Here is a 14350-nt window from a genome sequence, read left to right on the forward strand (position 1 = left end):
CAACCACTTTGCCCTCTGAGACTCAGATTCCTCAACAGAGGCAGAGCTGGGACCCAGAGCAGCCCCACAACAGGGAGACCACGCAGCCGGCTCAGAGCTCAGAGGGCACCCTTTATCTGTTGGAAACAGAAGTGAGTGGCAAGATCAGTCCCACCGGAAGGTCACATTTCCGGGAAGGAAGTGGCTTGGCACCGGAGCACATATTTTAGGAAGTGATGTTATTCAGAGGTTCAGAGCTGCGGCTAACACCAAGGACTGGAGTGCAGTCAGACACTCTGCAGACAGAGAAAGCAGACCCCAGGGGGAAGCTGACTGGCCAAGGCTTTCACCGTGGAAGCAGGGCATGAAGGATGATGAGAAAGGGCACGAGTAAACTCTGTGTTGTGTTTTATTTATTTAACAAAAAGAGGGGTTGAGGTGTGGCCTGGAGGTGGAGGACTTGCCAAGGATGAATGAGGACCTACGTTACATTGCCAACACCACAGAACAAGAAGGAACGCCCTCCACCTTCTTCAGTCTCACGCAGAGGCTGTTCTGCATTTGTGCTGTAGTCCTCATTTAACATCACCACAAACACGAAGGAATTCTGCCTCAACTCCTTCGTGCAGAAAAAGAGGCCCCTGAGAGGTTAATCAACTTTCCTTAAGGGCACACAGCTACTAAGTCTCAGGGGGCTGGGGTTTGAATCTGCACTTTGAGCTTAGATGCAGGTTCCCTCACCGCCTACCCTCTGCTCCCTGCTGGCAGGGCTTGGGCTGCCCGGGTGGGCTGAGCTTTAGAGATGCAAGCTTTTGGGGTGCTTTTGAGACTGTGGCACAAAACAACAAGGGGGACAGCAGAGGTTGGGGAGAGGAAGGGACACAGGAAAGGAGAGGAAGGGTCCATAGACGGGGTGGTGTGGTTGGAGGCGGGCTGGGGAGGAAGCTGCTGGCCTGTTGTAGGTAAGGGTTCTGAATAAGTGGGAAAATGACCCTGAGTTTCCATGTAAAGATGCATTCTCAGCTGGGTATCAGGCACGGGGCAAGGGTGGGCAAGGGTGGGCGGCTGGAGTGAGTGAGAGTGACCAAGGGACCTCCAGAGACTGCACGGTCGGTCACCCAGACAGAGAGGAGTTCTGCCCTGGGGTTATGGTAAAGCTTTTCCACAGGACAGTTCAGTCTGCTCGTTTCTGTGAGGTGGAGAGAAGCCCCTTAGAAGGACAAACACATCGGCATTTTTAGAAAGCCTCCGCAGACCACAGGGGTGATGGCCCCATCCCAGAGCCCCACATTCTAATAGGAACCTCTGTAATAGGCTCAAGATCGCCCCCACCCCACACATGTACATCACCACCATGATTGAGAGGGTCGTAGTAAGCAAAGCATTTAAACTATCACTGTAGAAATCAACTGGGCTACATCTTATTCTAATGAAATGTTACATGGCCATTAAAAAGCTATGTTTTAGAAGACTTTGTGAATAGTAGATGATCTCTATATGTAGCTATAGATTTTTAAATAACTTTGAATTTTCCAAATCTCTACCCTGAGCAAAAACTATTATAAGGAGAGAGAAAAAAAAGGGTAAATATAAAGTTTAAGAGTTATTTACAAGGCAAAATAAGTGACATTGTGCTGTGGGGATGTGGGACCTGAATTTATCTCTGAGAAGGGAGAATAAATAAATCTGATCCTTAATGATCTGATTTCTAGAAAAACAGCAAAATTTGCTTTTGAATCACTCCAGAAGGGATGACGTCTCGAGTTTCATCAGTTTGCAGAGAATAAAAGGCGAATTTTCCATGTTAATGCATTTCCTTCCCGTAGTTTTTCCATGACCTCACACAAGCAAACATCGCCTCTAAAACAATGACAAGAAGAGATTGTGTGTGTGTGGGACCGACACACAGGGGACCTGGGAGCTGCAGAGTCAGGCGAAACCCCAGGTCTTCCGCTGGCTTCCCCAGTTTGGGCTGGGATTTCCCCGGACAAATAAACACACCCATATTCAAGGATGAATGTAAAATAAATTTAAGGTTAAGGATACTATGGGGAAAAATCAGACGATTATTTGTCCTATTTGTTTAATGTTTATGAACTGTTTCTCTTAAACCTGGGGCAAACTGAGTGCCATGCAGGCTGAGACTCTGAGTTAGACTGTCTGAATTAAATGACTGATAGTTACTGTTAGGAGTCCTTGAACTACCTAGCTTCTCTGTGGCTCGTATTTCTATTTGCAAAATAGAGGTAATGGGGCCAACAAGATGCTCAAAGGACAGAGGCATTCACCATCCAACCTCTTGCCTGGGTTCAATCAATCCCTGGAAGGAAAAAGCTGACAAATTGTTCTCTGCCCTCCATGTATGTACTGTGACATGCATAAACCAACCCTGCCTACCCCCTCTCACAGAACATAATGATTTTTTTTTAACTTTTAAAAGGGGTAATGATAATTCTCGCTTCAAAAATCTGTGACATGGATTGTTTTAAAGAGTGCTCAGAATGAGCGGGTATTTTGCAGAACACCGGTAATGCTAGTACTCAAGAGGCAGGGCCATTAGGATCCCTGAAGATTGAGGCCAGCCTGTCCATTACGTGAGCTTCAAGCCAACAGATGACACAAAAACAGTGTATAGACCAGAGCTTTGCACAGAATAAATTCTAAATAAGGCAAATGTAATGTAGAAGCCTTCATATTCTACCGGCACAATGGACACATGATTATAATGGATTTGATAAAAGTCCAGTAGAAACTGGTATACAATGCTATAAGTATATGGAGGGAGGCCTCAAGGAAAGGTCTGGAAGGAGTTGATTCTTTAAAATAGGGGTAGAAGGGCATTTGCCAATGTGAAAATAATGGGCAGGGGGACCAGCATGTTTAAAGACTCAGTGTGAGAAGGTTGGTATGTCTGGAACCCTGGACCACTGCCATAGATGATTACACTTGCCTGTCATGGTCTGCACTGAGTTCCTGGTATGACAAAAGTGATCTCTACCAATTAGTGATTTGAGCAATAATTGACAGGATCCAGGTCATAAGGCCACACATACATATTGCCGAAGAGTTTTGTCATGTAGTACCAAGGAGTGCCAGCCGAAGTCGGCTGCCCTGGAGTTCCTCCAGACTGAGAGCGAGCCTCTGCTCCCTGTCCTTCACGGGAGGCTTCTTCCTATGACGTGACCTTGCTCAGGTCACTCGCAAGTGGCACCACGAAATGCATCCCCAAGCGAGGCAGTTATGATCATCTGTTTCATCTTAAACCTGAAAGAGGATCTAAAATTAAAACATAATAAAAATAATTCCAGAACTTATCTTAGGCTCACTTCAGACGCTACTGGGAGCCTGAGAAGCATAATAGGAAAATCTAAGGAATATATCTAGGGGGTATTTTTCTTTTTTACCTTGTTTGAGAGGCTGCAGAAAAGGACTTGGTCTTAGAAATCTTGTAAAGGAGGAGGATAGGAGGAAATTCAAAGACTCTGGGAAACGTCTCCCCCAGGACTCTTCAGCATACCTTATTTGTTGTATTTCATTTTTTAAAAAAGTGTTTTCCCAGGACTGCAAGATCTTTTAGACATGGAAATAGAGAGTGGAATCCACCAGTTATAGAAACACAGCTTTAGCATGCACATCCAAGAATTTAAAATATGCTTGTAATTATGTATTTTAAGAAATATTGATAAAAATGTATCACCTTAAACTAGAAGCTTCACATTTTAACTATTTCAGTGATGTGTCCTTAGGAGGATTTCAAAATATAGTGACTACCCAAGGCCTAACAAATGCTACATTTCTTTTTTTGACCTTTCAAGGTAAAAGCCAGAACATCCTAAAGAAAAAAAAATTAATTGACATTGTCTCCTTTAAAATGTTCTTCTCTGCACTTCCTTTTCTCTTCTGAAGCTGGCATCCTTCAGGACTTAAATCAGGGCCAGGGTCTCCCCAGGTGACTCACCCAACTTTGCATCACTGAAAGCATGCAGCGACAGCTTCTTCATCCTTTTCAAGGAAACAGAGGAGTCTCTAGAACACAGAACACCTGCAGATATCTTTGTAAATCCAGAAACCTTGCAGCCATGACAGGGTGATCTGGCTCTGGTCCCAAGTAGCATCTTCATTTCCTCAGCGAAAGGATGCAGGTGTCCTGTACTCCAGGGATGCTTATGTCATCCTCTTTCTCTCAGGGTCTTAGATTGAAGTCATCCTCCTTTGGAAATGGGTATCAGACTCCAAAGATCGTCAAGGACATCAGCTCAGCAATAGCTGGAGAGAAAGCTCACAGATACCTTTAAATATGTTTGCTCAGGCCTACAAATGAGAGTTTTAGCTACTGACTGAGACTGGGATTTGTGCAGCTTTTGACTTGGGTAGTCAGTGGCTGCCTGACCTGTCTTTAGATGTCATGTGAGGGAGGTCCAGCATTAACACATACTCTGGCATGTTTGCTTACCAGATGCCCAAGTCTTAACCCAGTGCTTAGGAAAATGAATTATGGGTAATTCTGCTCAACTAAAGGCATATAAAGGAGTGATTTAGGGAACACATTGAGAAGATGCTCTCTGTATTAGATGATGCTTTTGGGGTAATATTGCAACCTGATGCTATTATTCTGGAATACAGTTTGATCCTGAATCTTTCAAAGCATCACTGAGACTAAGCATTGTCTCTGCATTCAGCTTTATTTTAGCTAAGGGATGTGTGTGCTCAGTATGTTCTTTAATATAAGTTCTTCATAAAAAGCATTGAAATCATAAGTGGGAATCACATTTATATATTGTCAGTTCCTGTACAGATACACTCTTCCTAAAAACTACTCAAGAATCCCTCCCCTTTTTACCCAAAGCAAAGAAAAACATAGGTACAGAATGTCAAAAGGAACCAGAAATGAGATAATAAGATTAAATTGTACCTAATATGGGGAAAAAGACAACAGGCAAAGGCCTAGCTGCTTATTTATTGGGTGCTGACAGGAGCCTCTGCCCAGTGCTGAGCTGTACACGAGGGAAGACATGCTTTCCTGCTCAGTGGTCTTATCATTCATGTAAGCACACAGTGTAAGGCCTTGTCTAATGTGCTTCGGGCTAACTCAGATCTCGAATAATAGATCACCTAAGATTCAGATCATCTTAATTAGGATGTTGGCAGACTGAAATGGAACGGTGTTCTTGATGAAAGCAAATGAGAACAGGAAGTACGTTGCCACTTGTACAGCATCCACGCAGAATCCTTCTCGAAGACAGCTCTGCCTCAGCCGGTCCCCTCTCAAGTGTGCCATCATCATCCTGCCTTGAGAACCCGGGGAGAGCTGTCAGGAGCCCCTCTTTTGTTATCGCTGGGGCAACTTTTCTTCCAAAATGCTTTTCGAAAGTCAGAAACAAAAGTGACTGACTTCTTCGAACACAAGTGTGGTTACTCCATTTGGGATGAAACCCAGTCTGGGCTACAGAGTGAGTTTCAGGACAGGCTCCAAAGCTATGCAGAGAAACCCTGTCTCGAAACTCCCCCTGCCCCCCAAAAAAGAAAGGTTTCCTTGTGGCACTTAAATTTGCATATTATCAGTCTGTGGCTCTGATTAGGTGACTGATGGAAAGGGTTAAGGACAGAGACATTTCTAATGGTAGGTCAGAGTTCAGCCAGTGGCAATCTCTGTACTGGATTATAGGTGTGTAAGACCATAGCTTATCCTCGGTCTTCCCACTGTATTTCCATTGCTGGCGGCCTTCACTGTAGACGTGTTTGGCTCAGCAAGGATCTGAGTGAAATTCTTCAGTGTTTCTAATCAACACATGGAAACTTCACAGGTGTTAGCAGGCATTTGACCCTTCCGTGTTTATTTAGTAGTAGCCAGAAGTTAAAAAGATACATGCTGTTGGTCACAAACGTAGAGTCCACAGAAAGCAGTCTTCTACTATCCGATTCACGCTTCACCTTTCTGTTCACTGGTAAGATAATATATAGCAAGCACACTAGAGAGATTTTTTTAATGCAGAGTTGAAGTTACCATTTTTTGAAACTCTGTAGTACACGAAAAGCAGTACACAAAAAGGCAAGATGCAAAATGGCTTCTAAAAATGCTTTTAAATTAGTAAGCAGATTCTTTGAAAGCTTGAAATAATGACCTCAGTGTGTCATTTACACCTTTTTTCCCTCCTGGAATGTGTTGTTTCTGGCAGGAGAGCACTTGGCCAGCGAGAGCCCTGCCTGCTACAGGGATCACTCAGTCCTCTGGCTCCTGTGTTTGTTGACTCACACAGGACTTCACATAAAATAACAGCCTTACAAGTCCCCACCCCTGGAGTCAACACCCTTAACACTTCAGACACTTGGTTAGCTGTTCTCACCCCAGAATGGAGGGCACTTTCATCCAGTGATGTCAGGGCCATTAAGATGCCCCACGCTTTACCCTTCTTGTTCAGATATACTTGAAAGATGGCTACTTAGATAGTTGTGGTGCTACCAGAACATTCCCAGTCTTATTTCCCATCATCCCACCATAAACAAAGGATGATGCTTCTCAAAAAAGTTATAATATATAGATGTGTATTAACATCCTCTCTCTCTCTCTCTCTCTCTCTCTCTCTCTCTCTCACACACACACACACACACACACACACACACACACACAGACTTTATAAGGAAACATTGACTGGATTGGAGGCCTTCTAGGCCAAAGCTCAAGGTCTGGTTACCACAGCTTTCAGGCCATTTTTTTTTTAATTGTCTCCTAGACTAAGTAAAGTTGTGGGCCTCACAAGGGAGAAAGAGCAGAAGAGAAAAAAACAAACCTAAAGAAAAGACTAAGATAAATGGAACAAGAGACAGGAGAAGGGTAAAAGAAGAAGCCAGAGAAGTGACCCGAGACATTTGGTAGAGCCTAAATGAAGATCATTGCCTGAGACATCACGTGGAGGCATCCTTCCATAGGCTGCCCAAACGAGTCTGGGCACTTACGTTTTCCTGTCTCTCTTGAGTGTAGACTCTCTTGCTTTCACTGTCTCATTCTAGAAACCAAAGTCAGAAAACTCCTTCACATTTGACATCATAGATATCTTGTATGAACCCCTGTGTGTTTGTATAACATGGTTTATTAGTGGGGTTTGCATTTACAGCAGGGTTGCTATACTTTAGGTTCATGTTTAGCTCCTTTACTTTTTTCCCTGATATTGTTAGGATTCATGCTAATATTTCATCTCATATACCTTATAGTTTTTCTTTACTTAAAAATGTGTTCCCTTTCCTTTTCTCTGCTTTTGTTCATGCCTTTCCCAATCTATACTTCTCTTATTTATCCTTAAAATAAATGACTATTGACAAGAGCCTTTTAAATTTCATGTATGTAATTCTAAGTGAAGATATGCAGTGTGATAAATACTTTACTAAGGTACATGGGCCAAAGGGAAATGTGTAGAGGTGTGGGAGTCTGCCGGAGTCCAGCTCTAACCTGCTCCCACCTTCCGAAGGGCTCTTGGGTAGAGAAGAGAGGAATGAGCAAATGATAGATAGAAAGACAGAAAGAGATGATAAGAAAGACAGAGACACAGGATAGCTTCAGGAGGTCCTGGGTCAACACCCAGTCGATGCCCAGTCCTTCATTCAAAAGGGTTTTTTTTATAATATGCCAAGGGGAGAGGCAAAAGACCTCCCCCTTGCAAGATCAAAGCACATCTTACAACCAAGTGTGGACCCTTCCAAACACCTGGTAACAACGCCCATGGCCAAATCATCCCACTATGTAGCCCTGGGTAAAGCAAGTTCAGATTCTCTGACCTGGAGTAAAATCTCACTAGGACCTTACTCTGTGGGCCACCACATGGAGGGAACATGATTTGCATCTGATTATCTAGGGAAGACATCTACCCCACTAACAGAACACTGGCTTTGTAGTAGTCTCTAATATTCAGCTAAGTTGGAAGTCAGATGATACTGGAGGACAGACATCCTAGGTAGAGAAAACAGAATAATCAAAATACAGAAAGGGGAAAATATAAAGGAAATCATGAGCAAGGAGAGTTTGGCTTTTTATGAAAATAGAAAGCCCTGTATTTTCATGAAGGGAGAGGGGCCTTATGGAGGGTAAAACTGAGTTGTGTTGTGAAGAGTTTTAAATGGCAGACAGAAGAGCTGTTGAACTCACATGAGGGCTTCTAATGATCCAGTGTGTCCACAGAAAACAGATGGCCAAGGTCAGATGGAAAAGGAAGGATTAAAAGTCATAACAGACAGGCTTCATGGTACACACCTGTAATCCCCAAAGTTGGGAGGCCAAGGCAGGAGGATCAGGAGTTTAATGCCAGCCTGGGCTCCATGGCAAGACCCCATCTCACTGGTTCTCAGACTATTATGGTTCCAGGGAACTCAAGGTAAGACATGCAAAAGAATATCCTCAAAGTGCTGTCTTTATACCGTCACATCATCTCAAGAAGAGACAAGCACAGCACGATAATATTTTGAGACCACCTTCAATAATATTTAAGATAGTATATTATTATAAATGACTTAATGTATTATTGGCTTCTGGTAATCTCTTACTGCCTTTAGTTTTTAAATTAGGCTTGATTACTATTACTAGTATATGTGTATAGGAGAAAATGTAGACTATACAGAGTTTGGTAATATGTGGTTTCAGGAAGCCACTGTGGGGGTCTTGAAATCTGTCCACTGTGTTTAAAGGAGACTTCTGTACAGTGATTCAAATGGAGGAGATGAAGTTACGGGGAGGCGGGGAGATGTGATGATCAAGAAAGAGGATGAATCTTCTCCAATGGGAGAGGAGGGAGGGATGAATATTGATGATAAACAGAGTAAAGATGGTAGAAGAGAACCAATTTAGAATAAAGTCAAACTCAGTGACTAGTCTTGGAGAAAGATGGAGAGGCAGGTCTGTGAGAGCAGAGTCGGAGAGTAGGATTCAAATCCCATCCTCTCAAGAGCGATTTTTTATCATGCCTATCCTGTCTAAGTGGAACTGCATGGACTGTTCATACCGCACACGTGATGGCAAATGACATACAGCCTTGTGACGTGCTTTCTACTTTCATCCCGAAATTCCATTCATACTTTTATCGTTAACTCCGAAGGTGACTCCATCAAGACTGAAAACTCTTTGGAAGAGAGGGTCCATCTCAAACTTCTCTCTTTGACTCAGTTTACATGCTATTTCAGCTTACAGTATAGTTCATTTAAACTTATCTGGCTAATATGTATTTTGTTTTTAATGCTGAGGAGGCAACTCCATTTTATCTTCCTGTCTTCTATGGTCAATGTTTATTTTCGCCATGTAAATAATGGCACAATTCCATTTCACTATTTGATTTTCCACACTTCTCCCCTGTTTTCTCTGCCTGTTGGTTTTCAGTATAAACAAACATTGCTAAGCAAACCTTTAAGTGGGCATTTCATCTATTTTCTCCAATCAGTGGTAATTCATACTATACAAAAGAAACCCCCACACTCCTGTTATTACCATTTAGCTTTCTCAAGGCAAGTCCCTTTGGTTAATTATTGTAGTCGGTTACTCAGATTTTATATTTTACTTTATTTTTGCCTTTGTTTTAAAATGCTCATGCCAAGGGTATATTCTGGGTAACTTCTCTGAAATAAGAACCTAAAAGCATCTAATAGGAATTAGTAACTGCAGCACACGAGTTGATGAAATTTGTGGTCTTTGCTTTAAAGCTCTCTAACAAGATTAGGTAGGATTGAACCTGAAAAGGCAGAGGTCTCTAAGTGGACATAAATTCAAAGGGTAGAACTAGATCATACCACTACTTGACTGTCTAACAACGTCAAATCTCTGACATATTATATTTGGTTCACTACAGTCTGTGTTCATATAGATCCTTCTAGTAAATGATAAATGTAATGTTTAGCTAATACAATAAAGTTAATATTCTTCGAGACCTTTATTGAACACACAGAGCAGGAGAGTCGGCTCTATAAAATGACTAGATGGTTTCTCTGGATCACACTGTGTAGAGTGCACACAGACACAAGTACTCATGCATTTTTTTTTCAAACCAGCTTTGTTGGATGTACTACCTCGCTGTCCTCCATATGATACCTCTTTGTACACACTACAACTTCATTCTACCAATAAGTAGGGATAGCAAAGAATCCTGATTCTCACTGGATAGTGCCGTGTAGATAAAGCCTATAAAGCCAATAAAGCCATTCATTTCTAGCAAGAATTTCTGATCCAATTAAGAGGCCAGAAAGAAAGTTAAGTTTCTTCAACCTATTTGAACCTATAGTGTTTATTTGAGTCATCCAAATAAAAGGGCTGTGCATTCTGAATTATGAGGGGTTTTGAAACACTTCTTTGTTTCAATTCTTCTCTCTTTTTCAGCCCTCAGTCCCAATGACTGCCTGCCTGTCTTCCTGTCTGCTTCCTTCTCTCCCTTCTTCCTTCTCTCTCTCCTTCCTTCCTCCCTCCCTCCTTTCCTTTGTAACACGAAAACTGACTGAAGTGTGTTACACTGGTGATTCTTGGATTGAGAGTGTCCTATGATGTCACTGGTCATGACTGGTACAGGGCAATGCCAGCTGCGGAGCATGTTTCAATTTCCCCATTATCCAAGACTTAGGGCATTCTATAACTTGGCCTATTGTACACGTAGCAAGTGATTTTACACTGTGTTATTTGTTTGTTTTTTCTCTTTTTGGGGAGCCTGCCACCCAGCTTCCAAATAAATCATACACAGAGGCTTATTCTTAACTTATAAATGTCTGGCCTTAGCTTGGCTTGTTTCTTGCCAGCTTTTCTTAAAGTAGCCCATCTATTTTTTGCCTCTGGGCTTTTACCTTTTTCGATTTCTATATATCTTTCTTTCTTACTCCATTGCTGATTGTGTAGCTGAGTGGCTGGCCCCTGATGTCCTCCTCCTTCCCTTCCTCCTTTTCCCTCCCAGTTTTCTCCTTCTATTTATCCTCTCTGCCTGCAGCCACACCTATCCTTTTCCTGTCTTGCTATTGGCCAGTTCTTTACTAGACCATCAGGTGTTTTAGACAGGCACAGTAACACAGCTCCACAGAGTTAAACAAATGTGACATAAACAAAAGTAACACACCTTAAAATAATATTCTACAACACTGTCACTTTTTAAAAAATCATACTTTATTTCTTTTCTTGACAAACTATTCTGTGAACTATATATGCTTTCAAAGGAAGCTTTCTGGCTCTCCGTGCTCATTCTCAATAATGGTCTTATATCACTGTGGTTCTTTTCATTGAAGTTAACGAGACTAATATGAACAGAAAACAAATGTAGTTTTCAAAGTCATCATTGTATAGTATTGTTATGTTTTATGTATTTTAGAATGAAATGAAGTCATTTCATTTTCTAATAAATATGGACTTTGTAACTATTACTGTAATTCAGTCATTGGAAATGCCTTTCTTTTTTGTTTAAAGGCTAAGAATTATTAACTGTTTAATGTAGGACAAAGAGAACAATGAGCTGAACAAAGATATTACTGACTAAAGGTAACTATAATATCTTAAGTGTTTGTCTTCCTTCAGAGTCACTTTGGTATTATATCCAGCAGAGTAGTTTCCAGTTGTATTCCTGAAATCAGACCTTTGAAAAATGGCATATTCAATTGTTATATGCAGATTATTTTCGTTTTAGTTGTGCACAAAAAGCTTAATGACAATTCTCCATTGGCTCATGCACAAAATGGAAATGAGGTGAGTGAGTCTGAAGATGGAATCTCTTTGGAAATCCTGCATTTTAAGCAGATGTTCCCTTACAGCCTCCTGTCAATGAGTGCCTTGAAACAGAAGCTCTTGTTTTATGTACTTTTCCAAGGCAATCAATAGTTCTTTCTTCCCATAAATAGTAAAATTGGATATTAGAAAGTGTCGGCACGCTTGTCCTCATAAAAGGGAAATGGGTGAGGTTGTTGTGCTAATGATGTAGTCAGCAACAGCAACAGCAAATAATCCTTATTAAACTTAATATAGCGGGCACTGTAGACTGCTTGACATACAGCCCTTTTCCTGACGGAATTGCTTACTTTGCCTTCATAGCCATCTTATTTCATGTGGTGTGATTCAGGGGATGTTGATCACATTCCTCAGCCAGTTAGTATATCACAGTTGGTCTATCAGGTAACCAAGACCATTCCTTTGCCATCAGTTTGAGCCAGCTGGTAACAACCAACTGACACACCCCGGCCTGGCCAGTGGACTTTGGAGAGATGCCTCTCTGGTGCTTTGAAAAGATTTTCTTTCTCACAGAAGACAACTAAGAAGAAAATGTTAAACTTCAATGCTTTCAAAGCGGTGAAGCTTTTCTTGTGACTGTGACTGGAGCTGGATTGGGAAGCTGTGCTCCCATGCCAAGGGGGCAGAAGAGATAGGTGGCGTTTCATATCATCTCACAGCTGAATTGGCCAGACCTGGTGGTGTGTGCCCTGGGCAATCTCATAACTTCCTTCTTGAGCCTTCTATTGGTTGGAATTGGAGTTTTCTTCAAATAGTCCCTGAGCTTCAGCGTACTAATCCCTAAATGAGACATTTGATCCCCCTTGATGGTTTTCAAGCACAAATTTCGTTGCCACTCTTTTTAAGAGAAACTTTACTCCTAAATCCAGTCTATAAAACACAATAAGCTAGGATTTCTTAGACGCCTCCCAACCCATGGAGGATTGTACTCCTATTGGTTCACCCCAGAGCTTGTCTACAAAGCTCACTGCTTCCACAGGATGGCAACCTCCTTCTTGGTCTTCTCCTGCTTCTCTCCTGTTTGCACAGGACCCCCTCACCCAGAATCCTTTGCTGTGCCCCACTCTTCATTGCAAAGGTCCTCTAGGTCTCCCGTCTCCCTTCACTAGAGCCGTCTAAGGTGACTTCTCATGTTCCCAACTGCCCAGCTGTTCCTTTGTGCCCATTCAACGTTCTCTGTGTCTTTGTTCACCTGCACTGCCTAATCCTTTCCCCAGGATGGCATGTGCCAGTGCTGGGTCCCTACCAAGCACCTATCTATAGCAATGAGACCCAATTAATTTTCAAATTCCCATAGCAGTTACACCTTAGTTTCACACATATCACATCTGCTTTCTAACAGTTACATTAAAGATATTCTGTGACCTGCAGAGTATCTGATGTTGGGGACCATTTCTTGTTCATTGTTCTGTACATTGCAATGCTCAGTATAATATATCTCTCAGGGAATATTTTCAAAAAGGCTTCTTTGAATAAACAAAAAATTCACAACAGAAATCAAAACCTTAAGTTATATTAATGCCCTTTAAGTTTATTTTTTTTAGTCATTTAAGCATTTGTATAAATTTTGCAGCCTCCTTGAGGTTCTGTAGAATTAAAATGGCTTAACTAATTACACTTAATTAACATGATGGAACATAGTCCAGTTATGTGAAACTCTGGAGAAGATTAATAAATGCTAAATATTCTATAACACTAAATTTCACATTAAGATGGTAAAAGCAAAGAAAAGCAGCCTATAGTGCATATACTTGGAATCTGTTTTTTTGTTTTTTTTTTTAAAAAAAAAACATTATAAGTGGAGTTATTTATGAATTAGCTCACTGAGGTTCTGGACTAACCAATTATGCATTCATAGTCAGTGTGGATAATAAGTACTGTCACCATACTTTTATTTTATTTAAATAATTATTACTGAATTCCAAAAGAGGATAGTAAACTTTATCATTTCAACAAGGTGCATTTTGTTTAGTACTTAACATTTGCTTTCTGAGCCTCTGAAAGATTATCATTCCTCAGCAGACTGTGACTGAGAGTTACATTAAGTTTAATAAAAATGCCAGAAGTTGGCAAAAGAAAGAATACAGCATTGTGCACCTATCAGTTTCTACTGTTTGATTATAGCTTCTTCTCACTTCATAACTTTAATATACTGTATTGGAAATATCTCTCATTGGTTCATGTACTATAGGACTTGCTTTCTAGCTGATGGTCTCTGGGGAAACAACTAGATCTTGAAGGGCTTTGGTCCAACCAATGGATTAATCCCTTGGTGGGTCCATAATAGGATAGCATTGTAGGAAGGCAGCGGGGAGCAGAAGGTGGTCCTACTTTGAGGAGGTGGCTTCCTGGGTAGACATCCAGGAGGTTTGTGTTGCTGTTCCCCACTCATTCATCTGTGTCTTCATTCTGGCTGCCGTGAGCTGAGCAGATTCCTAGGTGACATGCTTCCCACCACTGTGATGTTCTTAGTCACCTTAGGCCCCAGATAATGGGGCCAGTTGAACTTGGATCTCTGAAGTCATGAGCCAGAAGAAATCTTTCCTTTGGAGTTGTTTCTGTGATAGCAATGAAAAACTAATGGACATAATAGGCCATTAGTCTCTTTAGATAGCTGTGATGGGAAGGAAAAGGTGATTTTTG

The 14350-nt window shown here is 41.6% G+C and overlaps 1 protein-coding gene across 2 annotated transcripts in view; it reads left to right on the top strand.

The window, feature by feature from the left end:
• The window catches only part of Akap6 (A-kinase anchoring protein 6), a 436041-nt gene that overhangs the window by 233417 nt on the left and 188274 nt on the right, over window positions 1-14350 (top strand). The gene's annotated exons all lie outside the window — the stretch shown is intronic.

Source organism: Peromyscus leucopus, chromosome 14, assembly GCF_004664715.2.
Source record: "Peromyscus leucopus breed LL Stock chromosome 14, UCI_PerLeu_2.1, whole genome shotgun sequence".
NCBI classification, from domain to species: Eukaryota; Metazoa; Chordata; class Mammalia; order Rodentia; family Cricetidae; genus Peromyscus; species Peromyscus leucopus.